The sequence below is a fragment of the Chiloscyllium plagiosum genome, unplaced genomic scaffold, assembly GCF_037043375.1.
Source record: "Chiloscyllium plagiosum isolate Xiang-an unplaced genomic scaffold, Cpla_swu_hap1 HiC_scaffold_8, whole genome shotgun sequence".
In the NCBI taxonomy this organism is placed as follows: domain Eukaryota; kingdom Metazoa; phylum Chordata; class Chondrichthyes; order Orectolobiformes; family Hemiscylliidae; genus Chiloscyllium; species Chiloscyllium plagiosum.
The window spans coordinates 19,071,948-19,085,480 of NW_028270146.1; the positions used below are offsets into that span (position 1 = coordinate 19,071,948).

At 41.8% G+C, this 13,533-nt stretch overlaps 1 protein-coding gene across 4 annotated transcripts in view; it reads left to right on the plus strand.

Annotated features, from left to right (window-relative positions):
* The window catches only part of alkbh1 (alkB homolog 1, histone H2A dioxygenase), a 54,211-nt gene that overhangs the window by 1,171 nt on the left and 39,507 nt on the right, over positions 1–13,533 (plus strand). The gene's annotated exons all lie outside the window — the stretch shown is intronic.

The following is a 13,533-nucleotide window of genomic DNA, read 5'->3' on the forward strand; positions in this document are numbered from 1 at the left end:
GAATTCCCTGGCTGTTCTTTGTTTCGCTTGCCCTATAATGGTAGTGTTGTCCCAGTCAAATTCATGTTGCTTGTCGTCTGCGTGTGTGGCTACTAGGGATAGCTGGTCGTGTCGTTTCGTGGCTAGTTGATGTTCATGGATGCGGATCGTTAGCTGTCTTCCTGTTTGTCCTATATAGTGTTTTGTGCAGTCCTTGCATGGGATTTTGTACACTACGTTAGTTTTGCTCATGCTGGGTATCGGGTCCTTCGTTTTGGTGAGTTGTTGTCTGAGGGTGGCTGTTGGTTTGTGTGCTGTTATAAGTCCTAGTGGTCGCAGTAGTCTGGCTGTCATTTCAGAGATGTTTTTGATGTATGGTAGTGTGGCTAGTCCTTTGGGTTGCGGCATGTCCTCGTTCTGTTGTCTCTCCCTTAGGCATCTGTTGGTGAAATTGCGAGGATATCCGTTTTTTGCGAATACCTTGTATAGGTGTTCCTCTTCTTCTTTTTGCAGTTCTGGTGTGCTGCAGTGTGTTGTGGCCCTTTTGAACAGTGTCTTGATGCAACTTCGTTTGTGTGTATTGCGGTGGTTGCTTTCATAGTTCAGGACTTGGTCTGTGTGTGTGGCTTTCCTGTGTACCTTAGTGGTGAATTCTCCGTTTGGTGTTCTCTGTACCCTCACGTCTAGGAATGGGAGTTGGTTGTCCTTTTCTTCCTCTCTCGTGAATCGGATTCCTGTGAGTGTGGAGTTGATGATCCGGTGTGTATTCTCTATTTCCGTGTTTTTAATGATTACAAAGGTGTCATCAATGTATCTGACCCAGGGATACGTTAACTTCACTTTCGGTCTTATCATCTCGCTGATGGTCTTTTCATTGCATTACGTACTGTCTGGTCATATTTACTCCTTTCAAACTTATTCCACAGTTTAGAGGAGTCTAAAACCAGAGGGCATAAGTTTAAGATGAGAGAGGAAAGATTTAAAAGGGATGTAGTGGGTAACTTTTTTTTCATGCAGAGGGTGGTGCATGTATGGAATGAGCTGTCAGATGAAGTGACGGTGGCAGTACAATTACAACGTTTAAAATGCACCTGAAAGAGTACATGAATAGGAAAGGTTGAGAGGGATATGGGTTAAATGCTGGCAAATGGGACTAGATTAATTTAGGATATCTGTTTGGAAAGGACAAGTTGGACTGAAGGGTATGTTTCCTTGCTGTACATCTCTAAATGTTCTTCTAAATTTCATCAAGTACATACCAGAGTTTTTAACCACTCCTCGTATAACAAGCATTAGGAGGTATAGTTAATAAGTTTGCAGATGACATCAAAATTGGAGGTATAGTGGACAGCAAAGAAAGTACAATGGGATCCTGTCAGATGGGTCAGTGGGCTGAGGGGTGACAGGTGGAGTTTAATTTAGATAAATGCATTTTGGAAAGACAAATCAGAGCAGGATGTATACACTTAATGGTAAGGTCCTGGGGAGTGTTGCTGACTTTCAAATGCAGGTTCATAGTTCCTTGAAAGTAGAGTCACAGGTGGATAGGATCATGAAGAAGGTGTTTGGTAAGCTTTCCTTTATTGGTCAGAGCATTGAGTATAGGAGTTGGGAGTGGTGCTGGAAAAGCACAGCAGGTCAGGCATCATCCGAGGAGCAGGAAAATCGATGTTTCGGGCAAAAGCCCTTCATCAGGATTTTCCTGCTCCTCGGATGCTGCCTGACCTGCTGTGCTTTTGCAGCACCACTGTAATCTAGACTCTGGTTTTCAGCATCTGTAGTCCTTGTTTTTACCTATAGGAGTTGGGATGTCATGTTGTGGCTGTAAGAACATTGGTTAGGCCACTTTTGGAATATTGCATGCAGTTCTGGTCTCCTTCCTGTCAGAAGGGTGTTGTGAAACTTGAAAGGGTTCAGAAAAGGTTTACAAGGATTAGATTAGATTAGATTAGATTCCCTATAATATGGAAACAGGCCATTCAGCCCAACAAGTCCACTCTGACCTTCCAAAGAGCAACCACCCAGATCCGTTCTCCTACGTTTACCCCTGACTAATATACCTAACACTAGGGCCAATTTAGCATAGCCAGTTCACCTGACCTTTGGATTGCACATCTTTGGATTGAGGGAGGAAACTGGAGCACCCGGAGGAAACCCTTGCAGACACGGGGCAAATGTGCAAACTCCACACAGACAGTCACCTGAGGCTGGAATCAAACCAGATCCCTGATGCTGTGAGGCAGCAGTTCTAACCACTGAGCCACCGTGCCACCCCTAGATTTTGCCAGGGTTGGAGGATTTGAGCTATAGAGAGAGGTTGCATAGGCTGGGGCTGTTTTCCCTGGAGCATCGGAGACAAAGGGGTGACTTCATAGAGGTTTATAAAATCACGAGGGGCTTGAATAGGATAAATAGACAAAATATTTTCCCTGGGGTGGAGGAGTTGAGAATTCAAGAGTATAGATTTAAGGTGAGAGGGGAAATTTATAAAAGGGACTTAAGGGGCAACATTTTCACACGCAGGGTGGTGCGCGTATGGAATGAGCTGCCAGAGGAAGTGGTGGAGATTAGTACAATTGCAATATTTAAAAGGCATTTGGATGGGTAAACTAATAGGAAGGGTTTAGAGAGATATGGGTCAAGTGCTGGCAAATGGGACTAGATTTGGTTGGGATATCTGGTCAGCATGGACAAGTTTGACTGAAGGGTCTGTTTTCATGCTGTACATCTCTATGACTCTTCAGCCCTTCATCCTGGCATCATTCTCGTAAGCATCCTTAAACACCCTCCAGATCCTCTCCATCTGAACTTAGATTCGCAGCCCAAAACTGCTCACAGTATTCCAAATGCAGTCTGACCACAGCCTTTCGCAGCATCAGGAGTATATTTCTGCTCTTGTATTCTAGCCCTCTTGAAATGAATACTAACATTGTATTTGCATTTATAAGTATCACTGTCAATCAAATGGTGGAGCAGATTCAGTGAGTCACATTGCCTAATTCAGCTCCTGTATCCTACAGCCCTTTCCATGTTGTCAACACTCTGAGTCTAACATCTCATCAGAAAGGCATCATTCATTTCCAGCAATGCAGTGTCTCGTACTTAAGTGTCAACCCTGATTTTTGTATCCACTGAGCCCAGAACAACTTGCACAAACTGACCATATTACTGAAACTTGGCACATGAGATAGTCACTGCCGCTGAATCAAAATCCTGAAACTCCGTTTGTAATAGCACTATGCCATCTCAAGCAATTAGAGGTGGGCAATAAATGCTGGCCTAGTCATTGATGCCCAGATTTATGAAAGAATTTTCAAAAAGAAAGATAGATAATGCAATCAAAATTGGCTTAATGGAGTCACACTGAAGCGTCAGAAGGATGATTGCCTTACGTACCAGGATCTTTCTGTTGGCATGGATGTCAGTCAACAAAGACTCATCCTTTGGTATCTGAAGGCAGTGCTCACACATTGGTTGCAAAGTTGAATTACACATCAATTTCAACTTCAGATGAGGTAGCTTCTCAGCAGAAGTTGTGGACTGCAGATGCTGGAGATCAGAGTCGAGAGTGGGGTGCTAGAAAAGCACAGCAAGTCAGGCAGATCCGAGGAGCAGGAGAATCCAGGTACAGGAAACATTCCGCATTTAGGAGGATTTCTCCACTGATTTTAATGGAGGGACAGACTGGAACTTGACCTGGGACGGTTTGGCTCGAGGATTTGAGTCTTGTTGAAGTTATAGTGGAAACCAATTCTTCGAAATGCTTTTGTGGAAGCATAACACGAGACTTGAAGATTCTCTTCCGAGAGAGCAGAGATGTGTCCTGTAGAAATTACACAAGTGAGGTAGGAGTCATTTCCTTGTTGAATTTTAACTGTTGGCGTTGATAAGTTGTCCATCAAAACAATATCCACACCATAGGGAAGTTCATTCTTGACAAAATGAAGAATGGTGGCAATGAAGATGGAGAAAAGGAAGGTGATAACATCTCCCTGCTTGACCCCTGCCTTGACATCAAAGGATTCTATATTAGCATCAGTGAGGATGGTTGCCAATGTCTTGCCATTGCTGGAGAAAGAGCATTTTGATGAATTTCACTGGACAGCCAGCCTTTGACATGGTCTTCCATAGCACTTCCCAATTGACTGTGTCAAAAAACCTTAGTTGATTTAAGGCTATGTAGAATGGTTGGTGTTCTTCCTGGCATTTGTTTTGGATTTGCCCAGCATGGAAAATCATGTCCATAGTTCCATGGTTTTGTCAGAAGCTACCCTGGCTTTCAGGAAGGATTTCCTCCAAGACTGGGAGAAAGCACCTAGCGAGGATTTAGGCAATGATCTTCCCTGTGATGGAGAGTAGGGGGATTCCTCAATAGACCCCACTATCCACTTACTCTCTTTTCTTGATTGTAACATTCCTGACAATGTATGGGGTTTCTTCTTTCCCAGATTTACAGGAACAGTTGATGGAAATAACAGGTAAGCTCTGCTCCTTCAAGTTTGAAAATTTCTAGTGGAATCTCATTACTGCAGCTTTTCCATTGTTCATGTGTCTAATGGAGGCTTTTAATTCTCACACCACTAGGTGGGAGTCCAAGATAACCTTTGCTGGGAGTTGGGGAATTTGCTTAAAGATGTGCAATTATAATGTTTAAAAGGCATCTGGACGGATATATGAATAGGAAAGGTTTAGAGGGATGTGGGCGAAGTGTTGGCAAATGGGGCTAGATTAATTTAGGATACCTGGTCAGCATGGATGAGTTGTACCAAAGGGTCTGTTTCCATGCTGTGCATCTGTATAACTCTTAAAACGTCCTCATCAATGATTTATTGCAGTTCGTTGAAATGTTGTCTCCATTGGAGCCTGATGTTTTCTCTGGCTCTCGAAAGGATACCATATTTATTGCACAGCAAGGGTGTTGAGTCCTTCTATTTCTGTACATTGGTGGCACTGAAGAAACCCCAGGTTTTGTGCTTGTCAGCAAGGAGTTGCAGTTCCTTAGCTTTCTCAGTCCACTGTTGGTTCTTGATTTTCCCTAGTTCTTCTTTGTAACTCTGACTTTGCTGTTTAATGACTTATCCTCTTTGCCTTGTGGGTGATGTTATTTTGGCCGAAGAGTTTTCTTCTTCATGTGGATGAGGCCTTGGATTAAGTATTCATTCTTATCAAACCAGTTCTGGTGTTTCCTGGTCTCGTAGCCAACATTTTATTCACAGAATGAAATGGCAGTCTTCAGCTCTTTTCAAATTTCCTCTACTCCATTAAAATAAACTCTTTGGAGATTTGGTGAGAACATGTTGGAAGTTCATTTGTCTGTTTGGTTCTTGAAGCTGTTCAATATAGAGTTTGTTTTCTGAACTGTTTCTTTGGTTGCATCTGGTGGTATTTGATGGACATTGAGGAGTAGGTAAGCCAGTGGTCTGACCAGTAGTCATTTGCACTTGTCATTTCTTTGGTAATGAGGACATCATTTAGGTCTCAGGATTGAACAATGACCTCATCAATCATGTACCAGTGCTTTGATCATGGATGCCTCTAAGAAGTCTTGGACATGATATTTTGGCAGAACAGTGTGTTAGTGATGGCCAGCTAGTGTGCTGCATTTTTGGTGAACAGGCGAATCCCAGTGGTGTTGCAATTTCTGACTTCTCCTTATTTGATGGTTCCATTTCAGAGTTTGGCATTGTTTCCAAACCTGGTGTTGAAGTTTCAGAAGAGGATAATTTTATCTTCCTTAAGGATGTTGGTAAGTGTGGTGACCTCTGCAACATCAAGAGTTGGACCACACAGGCACTCGCAGCCTGTTGGTTTGTGGCAAGTTGTAGGTAAAGAGTCATGAGGCAATTGTTGAAAATTGTCATTTATAATTCAAAATCTGGTAACTAAACACCCTTGCAATTTTTTAATCATCAGGGAGAACCAGCACATAGTCATGACAAGTCATGCCTGACAAACCTCATTGAATTCTTTGAACAGGTGGCTGATAGTAAACAGAAGAATGTCTGTGGATGATGTTTATATGGACTTCCAGAAGTCATTTGATAAAATCCCACAAAAGAGACTGTTAACTTATGCACAAGCCCACAGAATTGAGGACAAATTCCTGATAAGGCTGGGAAATTGGTTGAATGGCAGGTAACAGAAAGTAAGGATAATGGCTCGGTGCCCAAATTGGCAGTATGTGACCAGTCCCACAGGGATCTGTGTTAGGGCCTCAATTATTCATATTATTTATGAATAGCATGGATATTGCATAGAAAGTCATATATTCAAATTTGCTGATTATACACCATGCAGATGATAGAATTAAATTACAAAAGGACCGACTAAGTGAATGGGCAAAACTGTGGCAGATGGAGGTCACTGTCAGCAAGTGTCAGGTTATCCATTTTGGACTGAAAAAGGATAGATCAGAATACTTTCTAGATGGTATGCATACCATGCCCAGAGAGATTTGGGGGTTCAGATGCATAGATCTTTAAAATGTCACAAAAGGTGCAAAAACTAACAAGAAAGCTAATGGAATGCTGGCCTTGATATCTAGAGGACTGCAGTACAAGGATGTAGGAGTTATGTTGCAGTTGTACAAAACCCTGGTTAGACCCCACTTGAAGTACGAAAACAAATTTGGGAACCAAACCTTAGGAAGGATATATTGGTCTTGGAGGGACCAAGTTTTTAAGGTTTACAAAAATGCTACCTGGACTTCAGGGTCCAACTTATGAGGACAAATTACACAAATTAGGTCTGTTTTCTAGAATTTAGAAGGATAAAGAGTGATCTGGTCGAAGTCTTCAAGACTAACCTGAAAAGGCAGGGTTGATAAAAATAAACTACTTCTGCTGGCTGCGGTTCTAGTGCTGAGAACTAGGGCCATACCATTCAGGAGAGATGTTAGGAAGCACTTCTGGAGTCATAGAATCATAGCGCTGTACATGATGGAAACAGATCCTTTGCTCCAGCTTGCCCTTGCCAATCAGATATCCCAAGTTAATCTAGTCCCATTTGCCAGCATTTGACCCATATCCTTCTAAATCCTTCCTATACATATACCCATCCAGATGCCTATTTAAGTGTTATAATTGTACCTGCCTCCACCACTTGCTCTGGCAGGTCATTCCATATACACACACACACATCCCTCTACACGAATAAATTGCCCTTAGGTCTCTTTTAAATCTTTCCCCTCTCACATTAAACCTGTGCCCCCTTATTTTTAGACTTCCCTACCTTGGGGAAAAGACCTTGGCTATTCATCCTATCTATGGCCCTCAACATTTTATGAACTTCTATAAGGTCACCCCTTATACTCCAACACTCCAGAGAAAATACCCCCAGCCTCTTCAGCCTTTTCTTATAGCTCAAACCCTCCAACCCTGGCAACATCCTTGTGAATCTTTGTTGAATCTTCTCCAGTTTCACAACATCCATCCGATAGCAGGGAGACCAGAATTGCGTGCACTATTCTAAAAGTGGCTTAACCAATGTTGTGTACAGCCGCAACGGACATCTGAACTCCTATACTCAGTGCATTGACCAATAAAGGCAAGCATACCTAACACCTTCCTCAGTATTCTATTTACCTGCGACTCTACTTTAAAAGAACTATGAACCTGCACCCCAAGGTCTACTTTTTCAGCAAACAAAGGACCTTACCATTAAATGTATGTGTCCTGCCCTGATTTGCCTTTCCAAAATTTAACACCTCACATTTATATAAATTAAACTCCATCTGTTTCTCATTGGCCAATTTGGTCAAGGTCCCAATGTACTTTGAGGTAAGGGTATTCTTCTTTGCTGTTTACTACACCACCAATTTTGATGTCATCTGCAAACTTACTAATCATCCCTCCTATATTCACTTTCAAATCATTTTTATTAATGACAAAAAGCAGTGAACCTAGCACCGATCCTTGTGGCACACTACTAGTCACAGGCCTCCAGTCTGAAAAGCAACCCTCCACCGCCATCCTCTTCTACCTTCAACACAGTTCTGTATCGAAATGGCTAGTTCTACCTGTATTCCATGTGATCTAATCTTGTTCACTAGTCTACCATGAGGAACCTTGTTGAATGACTTACTGAAGTCCATATAGATCATGTCCACTACTCTGCCTTCATCAGTCCCGTTCATTACTTCTTCAAAAAAACTCAATTAAGTTTGTGATGTCGTCCTGCTGCCTCCTCAGTCGAAGCAAAACACTTCGAGACACTATATAGTTTTACCTCCTTCATCTTTATTCCTGGCCCTGGCGGGGGAGAGAACGATTACCCATGTGCACAGAGACATGAGTTCACTGTCTTCTCTGGAATAACAGAATTCTTAATGAATTATATAGTCCATTTTACAGGGAGGAGCATCCAGATAGGACAACATACATATTGATTAGGTGACTGTTACAATCAGCGAGCTTCAACAGTAAAGATTAAGCCATCTGCTGTTACACAGTGAATGTTCTAAAACTTAACTGGCTTCACATAATGAATACTTTTCACCTTGTTAATCCATTACCCTTGTCTCCAGCACCCCATTGTTAACTGCACGTTCTTACCTGATCTGAGTCATGCTCAGCTGAACCTCTTGTTTCACAAAACTCAGCACTTAACTCTTTCCCTACCTGCTCATACCTTATACACTTTCTCATTCCCTCCTTTTATCATTTCATGATAACCACCAAGATGGCATTACCAGCTTTCATAAGACTCTGACAGCCAGTATTTAAGCAAGTTATTGCCACAGAGCATACAATGATTATAACAATAAAAATTACTAATCCGTTACAGTAAATAGAGTTTGAAGAATCCTTCCATGTGAAAAAAAAATTCACTTGTAAAGTTCTTAAATCCACAGTCCTTAGTGACCACTCCATTCTCTCCAACTGGAGTGGAAAGAGGCCAGTTCTCCAAAATCTCCTTTAGCAAAGTCCAAACTGAAAACAAAATTCAGTCTTTTCTTCTACATCACTCCACACGGATATCTGAATTCTTGGATAAGGACAGGTAAATGCTTCACAAAACTGGCGAGACTTCCATCCTTGCAGAGACGCTTCAAATGGAGGATACCACCGCATCTGAGTGTGTAGTGCAGCTGCTCCAACTGAAGGCTAGGTGAATGCAGCATTCTTTGCTGCTTCTGCTCCCACTCTGCTGTTAAATGTAACAAAGCAAACTGGCTGTTTTGATGTTAACTTGATCAGTGAACCATCATATCCCTTAAATGATCGAAAGACAAGGTAAAGCTCATGTGGTTTAATGTCCATAGGGCACTGACAAAACGTGTACTGACCTCCTCTTCACTGTTGTTAGCTTCTTCACTTTTTGTGCTCATGACTGGGGAGCTGATTGGATCAGGCTGTGGAGGGGTGCGTGGTGGTCCGAAGTCATGCATTACCTGTGAATGGAGAAACTTTAGGGACGATGTTAGCTGCTGAAAGTATCTTTGCATTTTCTGTCTCAAGCATGACCACTGACCCAATTTTTTTTAAAAATAGGTATTGTAGAATTTCAAACAAATTAGGGGCTCAAGGCACTCAATCAATTTGTTTTAAGTTATAAGTTTGATCATTTTAAAAAGGACATGATGTTGTATAATTTCAATGTAAAAACAAAATCTGCCCCATTACATAGCCCACAAAACGCATTCAGTTGAGATCCTGATTCAAACAACACAAAGCAGTTACCTAAAATGGATTTTCTGAACCAGTATTTTAACAAACCAACATGTTTAAACATCAAACACTCTCAGCATGGCACAATTTACATTGAAACTTTCCTTTTACACCACAAGTATTAGTACAACCTTAATTTCAGCGTTGCATGTTTTTTTCTATCCTCTCACTGAAATTACACTTATAAAAAGAGAAAGCCCTCACAGCGAACCACAAGGTGCCGCAATCCAAGCCACTCTCTTCACCCAGAACAAAGACACACAGAGCCTCAAATTTCGCCACTAGTGGACTTTAACTCCTTTCTCACTTTACTCCTCACGGAGGCTTAAGCCCAATTAAATATAAAACTCAAACCCCACTTAAACACAGAATTCGAGCACCAATTAAACACAGAACCCAAGCCTCAAATAAACACACACAACTCGAATCTTAATTAAACACAGAGCTCGAACCCCAGCACAGCACGGAGGACTCTAACCTCAATTACACTCCCCTCCTCCCAATGCAGTGCAGAGAACTTGAACCTCTGTTTGTCAGTACGCTTGAGAAGCTGTATCTCTCAAATGAACTAATTGCCGTTCGAGGAATCCGTGGAGTAGAGTGCGATTGAGCGAGGGGACCAACTCCGGCACACAGGAATATCGAGAGGGACCAAGGTTTAAAATCTTACCTTGTGGGCCCGTCTGCCTCGAGGCACCGATGTTTCGGGTGGTTTGGATCCTGCCGACTACACCAGTCATGCTCAGCTGAACCTCTTGTTTCATAAAACTCAGAACTTAACTCTTTTCCTTCCTGCTTATTCTCAGTAAGACACTATTCCCTATGCACAAAGTCATATTGACTATCCCTAATCAGTCCTTGTATTTCCGAATAATGTACATCCTGTCCCTCAGTATCGTCCCGTTTGTTGCAAAGAAAGGTGCCAAAACACTTACCTGTTCCTATTCCAAGAGCATAATGACTGAGACAAGCTCTACCACCTACATGCTGGTCCAAAACTAGGGACTTCCAAATCTCTCAATTCTGTTCTCATCACCTCTTGCCGATTACCATCGGGCTTGTATCATATATGTATGGCGGTGAGGGAGTTTTGAATTTCTCTAGGTTGATTCCTTGTGCGGGACACCTTTTAATGTAAGAATGCTGTTGCACATTAGTAGACACACGGTCGTTGACAGAAGGTGGATCTGGTTTCAGTGGCAGGCAAAACTCAACAGCCGTTGTCCCCTTCTGCTGGAGTCGTCTTCAACCATATATTGCCACCTTGCTATGGTAGAAAGACTTGAGTGCTCCATTAATCCCGAGATTGATGCCGTCATGAGTTCTCAATTCCTGGCAGGATCACACATGACCGTAAGATTGGAGGGGAAAAACCAGAAAAAGCACAATTCAAAACAAGTCATCAGTGATGATTTAGGCTAAAGATGCCAGTGTGATATCAATGGTTCAGATGACTAATAGATGGAGATTAAATATTTTTGATGGTAAACTGCAGTGTGCATAAAGGCCTTGGTGAACTTTTTTTTTATTACAACCTTCTCTGGGGCAATTAGAAAATTACAAGCAGCACTGATAGCCCATGAATTCATAATATATAAAAAAAACTTGCCAGGCTGTTGTTGGGTAAATATGTCATGATTCTGACCTAAGTTTGCAGGAAGAATTACAGAAAAATCATAGAATACTTACAGTGCTGAAAGAAGTCATTCGGCTCATCAAGTCTCCCATGACCTCTGAAGAGCATCCAACTCTAACCCTGTAATCTCGCATTTAGCTTGGCTAATCCACCTGGCCTGCATGTCCCTGGAAACTATGGGGCAATTCACAATGGGCACTCCATCTAACCTGTACATCTTTCGACTATAGGAGGAGACCAGAGCAGCCAGTGGAAACCCACACAGACATGTGGAGAATGTGCAAACTCCACACAGATAGTTGCCCAAGGATGCAATGAAACCACTGCTAACTGTTGAGCCACTGTGCTGCGTGTTCATGAAGAGGCTTTTGAGAATTAGGAGTCTTGATTATCCTGACTATATATGACTATATATTGACCTCATCAATATCTTCCGTAGTGTCTCAAGGTGAATTAGTTTTGCTGGGATCAGTGCAGTAACCTCTCTTAGTTTGCCACTTCATCGAATCTGTATTCTAAGAAGTCTTCCAAAGCAACCTAATACGCCTTTATCATTTTCTATATTGATCTGTAGTGGAGATGTGATCAAGGTGGTGATTAAGAACATAGTTTGTATCTCCCGTTTGGTTTATCTATCACTGCTTTTTCCTAGTGATTTAATGCAATGTTAATTCTCCAGGCTGGTTTCCATGGAACAGCTGCTATATATACTTCCAAATCAAAGAAATTCCACTTTTACCTTTCAAAGTGCTCTTCAGTTGTAACTTTCTTTTATGTATATCTCGAAGGCTTTGTTCTCTTTTTTTTCATCAAAACAATAATCAGAATACTGTAATAATCTACTGTTAATAAAGTCAGAATCTTTTCTCCAAAAAAAAGTATTCTTCCACTTTACTGAACAGAACTTGCAGAGGCGAAAGGAACTGTACAGTTTGCAATCCAATCTCAATTTTTCGTTTTCTATATTCTCGACTACATTCACTGTTTTATGTCCTGTTGTTTTTCCTTTCAACTTTGTACCAAAGGTTTTAATTAGAAGAAATAAATCAGTAAAGCAAGTTACTTGAAGCAATCAAACGTTAGTTTGAAAATGTGTCAACAAGACCAAGCTGTAATTTGCATTTTCTCCTTCCCATTCCACTGCAGTTTAGCTAATATTCTTCTGGTCTTAAAACTCTGGAATTGCTTTCCATTTGTATCTCTAATTTTTTTACCTCCTTCAAACAAAGTAATTGAACCATGGCTGAAAAGCGCTGTCAACTGTGAATCATAGGTTCAGTATTATTCCTCCGCTTGAGCACAAAAGTCAAGGTTGAATTCCAGCACTGATGAGAGCTGTACATTGCGAAGCGATTACTTTCAAGCATTCAGATGTTAAGTGGATGTAAAAGATCCCAAAGCACCATTTGAAAGATGAACAGAGTTTTCCCCTGTGTCTTGGTCAATATTTATCACGAAAACAAAATCGCAAAAACAGATTATCTGTTGATTATCACAATGCTGTCTGTGAAACTTTGCTATACACAACCTTCCCCCCATATTTTCTACATCACAACAATGATTACTGAAATAACTCCACAGAAGCAGATCGCGTCACCAAATCTCCCATTATTTACAAGTGGAGAGTCCTTGACACTGACCCAGCACCAACAGAACGAACTGGATCTCTGACACTTCTTTTTTTTGTGTGTGTGCAGGTGTGAGACACAGTGAAAGACACAAAGTGCACAAATTTTTATTCAAATTTCTACCACCAGGAAGAAAAGAAACACCCAAGTGGCCAGTGACAAGCAGTGCCCTTCACATCAAAGGGCAATGCTGCGTGAGACACTTCTGTTCTTTTTTTTAAACTGCTGTTTTATTTTAGAACCCCCACACTACTGCCTAACTGCGGTAGTGCTTATTTTTTCCCCCAGCACCCATGTGGTGTGTGTGCAGGTGTGAGACACAGTGAGAGACACAAGGTGCACGAATCTTTTTTTTTAAGCTCACTGGATGTGGGCAGCTGGTCCAGAGTCAGACCCCTTCCCCTCTGATACAATCAAGAAGGAGAGTCCTTGCACACACACACTGGTCCAGCTTCCAGAGAGCTGAAAAATGTGTTGCTGGAAAAGCACAACAGATCAGGCAGCATCCAAGGAGCTGGAGAATTGACATTTCAGGCATAAGCCCTTCAGGAATGAGGAAGGTGTGCCAAGCGGGCTAAGATAAAAGGTAGGGAGGAGGGACTTGGGGGGAGGGGCATTGGGA